The sequence below is a fragment of the Triticum dicoccoides genome, chromosome 7B (assembly GCF_002162155.2).
Source record: "Triticum dicoccoides isolate Atlit2015 ecotype Zavitan chromosome 7B, WEW_v2.0, whole genome shotgun sequence".
Classification (NCBI taxonomy): Eukaryota; Viridiplantae; Streptophyta; class Magnoliopsida; order Poales; family Poaceae; genus Triticum; species Triticum dicoccoides.
Window position 1 is genome coordinate 201,113,112 of NC_041393.1, and position 4,155 is coordinate 201,117,266.

Below are 4,155 nucleotides of genomic sequence, written 5' to 3' on the forward strand. Positions count from 1 at the left end.
GCAACTGGACTATTGTTTTGTAGGAGGGGGCAGAGGGAGAGGGGGCAAGACAGTTTGCATGTCTGACACTAGGCATGCAACTACAAGTGTCACCCCCGACTGCAACTGCATGTCTTCTAACCCGACCGCAATTGTACTTTTTTGTTCCGTCGAAGGGGGCGCTGGTAGAGGGGGCAGGCCAGTTGGAAGTCCGACAACTGCCCCTCAACTGCAAGTGTCACAGCCGACCGCAACTGCATGTCCCCCAACATGCTTGCAACTAGACTTTTGTTTTGTCAGAGGGGGTGCTGGGAGAGGGGGCGGCTAGTGTGCATGTGTGGCACTAGGCATGCAACTGCAAGTGTCACCCCCGACCGCAACTGTATGTCTTCTAACCCGGTCGCAACTGAACTTTTTTGTTCTGTCGAAGGGGGCGCCAGTAGAGGGGGCGGGCGCGCGGTGTGGGTCTGTTTTTTACTAAAGAACTAAAGTTGTGTCATGATTTTTGAATTAGAGTTTCTACCATGTACCCCTTACTCTTTTTTTTCATTGTCTTTTTTGTTCTACCACGTTGACTATTCCCCAGAAAAAACCCAACATTTACCCCTTTCGCATTTTATTTTATTTTAGCAAAATCACTTCTACCACTTCTAGCATTCTATCACTTCTAGTTATTTTTCGGATTTCTTAGCTTTGTGTGTCTACTGGTGTGTAATACTAATACAGTAGCAGACCATTTCTCTTTCTTTCTTGGTCACGTGGGAGCGCATTTTCCTTTTCCAACCTGGGATATTTGTCTGGCCATTCATTTCTTCTGTTGTTTTTAAATGTTTCTGCAAAAACACACACACGAGCCAGCCCAAAGCAATCAAGCCCACAGAAAATAACAAATAAAAGACAACCTAGCCCACAAACAAGCCCATCAAGCGAACGACACAAAACTAGCGATCAAACAGGCCAATCACCATGTGGCGACGTCATTCGACTGAGACTTAGCGAAGTCTCAGTCGACTGAGACGTAGACGGACCCATTATTAAAATTCATGATTATCGTTTTTCTTGAGATCAAAAGGTGAAGAGAAAGCAGCAAAGCAAGTTTTTTTTCAGGTTCAATCATATGCAGGATTGCTCTATCGTCCGACCGAGTTCAGCTGTTACTGTACATATGTTGTAACTCCTAAAATTTGTCGTTCACTACAATCTAAAGGCACTCCTTCCCCCTAATTCCGTTAATAATCGGGGAAAACATCGTATCAACGATAGAGACGCTCAGGTAACACGCACGACGGTAGGACAGGAGGCCGGAGCACAAGATTCTCAAGTGACCATCATTTCTTTGAGGAATTGTACGTTTCTGAAGTCTTACAATTATTAGATTTGGCATAGTGGAGAATGGTTAAGTAGGCCAGGAGGATTTTGTGTCTCGATCCATGATAAATGTGCAGTATGAACTCTTTATTTTTGCGATCGGGATTATTAATTACTACAGAGTATATAGATCAAAACAACTGATGATGCAGGTTTCGCGAGGCACTCTCGCTTCGGTATAACCCCTAAACACATTATCGGACGACATCTATCCATACCCCTTCATAATAAAGGGTGGTCCAGTGTTGGTTTCCGGGGCATGTTTCTTCGCAGTGCAAGCGGCCTCGGAGCCCCATATCGGAGGAGGAGTTGCGGCATGCTGTGATTACCAAGGTGTCTAATTTCATGCCAGGACGGGCGGCTGGGGCGACGGGCGTGGGTGGACGGTTGTTGGAGCCTGGACATAGCGCACCCAGGGCGCCTACTCCGTTGGTTGCGCCCAATTTTCCTCCCATGGTCACCGCGCCCTCCCCCGACCGAGTTCATCGACCGAGTTCGGCTGTCACTGTACATATGCTGTAAGCCTGTAACTCCTAAATTTCGCCGTTCACTACAATCAAAAGGCACTCCTTCCTCTCCCCTAATTCTGTTAATAATCGAAAAAAACATCGTATCAACGATAGAGAGGCTCAGGTAACACGCACAAAGGCAGCGGCCTTGCAGAGGATCTGCAGGACAGGAGGCCGGAGCACAAGATCCTCAAGAGACCATTTCTTTTAGGAATTGTACGTTTCTGAAGCCTGATAATTGTTGGATTGAGCATGGAGTAGTTGGTTTAGAGAAGGCAAGTGATTTATATATTTTTATTTTTATATCTTTTAGGGCCGATTCATTAAAAAAGGGTATAATAGAGTTGTCTGGTTAATTAACGGAAAAACGGACCAAAACGTTACAACATGTCCACAAGAAAGGACACCCTGGTCGACCTAGAACCTACAAGACCATGCACACCACCGGGAAGAGGACATCATCGACGTAGCCTACAATGACAACGTCATCACCTCTCCCCGAGCAGGCCACTCTGACTTCGCCGCTGACAACCTTCAAGACCCCTTCGAATGAAGGTCACACGAGACCATAGCCAAACAATCGACCGCATACGTTGAGGACCAGCAGCTCCGATTTTGCTGATGCGCTCCGCATGAGAAAGTTGCAAGCCTCGCACCGACCTAGTCCAGCGCAACCTCCAAAGACCACCGTCTGCCAGACCACCATCATGGAGTCATCACTGCCGCAGGGCCCGGCCGCGCGCAGCTCCTACTTTTCTGTCATGGTGAAAAACAAGCATAGGCGCTCCCGATGGATAACCGAACTGCCGACATCAGAAGGACAAGCCGCGACCCATCTCCACATGTCACTATCATTGTTGCCGCACGAGTCACAGCGCAACCACTTGCATCACCGGTTGGGCACCTGCCAACCGTGATACGTTGCACGTCCAGCCCAAGGAAGCACAAAGAAGGATTGTTGGTCGTCAAAGCAACACCCCAAAGGAGGAAACACCGCAGGGACGACGTCGTTGCCCAACCCAGATGGGTTTAAGCTTTCACCTGAATAGGTCGATCCGGAGGTAGATGATGCACAACAACACGGTGGTGCCCCCAAGGAGGATAGTGACGCCCAAAGGCGCCGCCGCCATCGGCCAGGCAAGCGTCGGCAAAGCTTTCACCTGTAGCATATCATCACTTCCACGCAGCCGGCCAAGGCTGACAAGCACCTCTGCTGGCCCGCACACCCCTGACACAGCAGTCGCGCCGCCACCACGCATAGCCACCACAATCGCATAGCATCCCCTACCTCCATCAGCAACACTCCCCGCCAATCCCTATCCAAGCCCATCGGCCCTGCAAAGCTCATTCAAGCAAAATTGGATCACCCAGATGGAGCCTCACAGTTCTGAAGTCCGCCGACTTGCTGCCTTGATGCCCTGCCGCAAGCCCGAGCCAAGCCGCAAAGAAGAGCGAGAGCCAAGCCACAAAGAAGAGCCGAAGCCGAAGTTGGGACGCGCCACATGCAGACGGAAGCCCTACCGTTGGTCGAGCGCCCCATCGCTCGGCCGCCAATTCGCCTCAGTCGGACGTCATACTGACCGCGTGATACGTCCATTTTGCATCATGCTTTTATATTGATATTTATTGCATTATGGGCTATTATTACACATTATATGTGACGCCCGGATAATTAAGCTACAGTAATTCTCTGCTAATGATGGCATGACACCTCGGTTACTGTTGCTATCCACGCAATAATTTGAAACCGTTCGAAATTCAAATTCAAATTAATGGTAACAATAAAAGTTTTCAAAAATTAAAACAAAAATGTTCGGTGGTTGTCGAATATTACAAACGTAATTATGGTGCAACAAACACATTTTTATAAAATGGCTAAATGGTTTAAAATGATTTAAACAGAAAAGAAAGTAAATTAAAAAAAGAAAAGAAAACAGGAAACAAACAAAAAAAGGGAAAAAGAAAGAAAGGCCCCACTGGGCTTTAGCCCAGCAGGCCGGCCCATTCGGCCACACCGACTGGCCCATCCCCTCCCCCTCCATAACCCCACCAGGGGGAAACCCTAACCCCATCCACCCCACTCTCCCCATGTCGCCCCCCTCTTCTCTCCCGATCTGGATCGGGATCCAGAGGAGGCCACCGCCGCCAGGAACCGCCGACGCCGCCCGGTGCTGTCCCGCCCCTCGCCGCCCGCCTGACGCCGCCCGGAACCCCCTCGCCGGACCACCTCGCAGGCCTGCTCCTCCACGTCGACATCAACCCCGTCCCCCTCCACAACGGCCCTCCCCGACCTCCATCG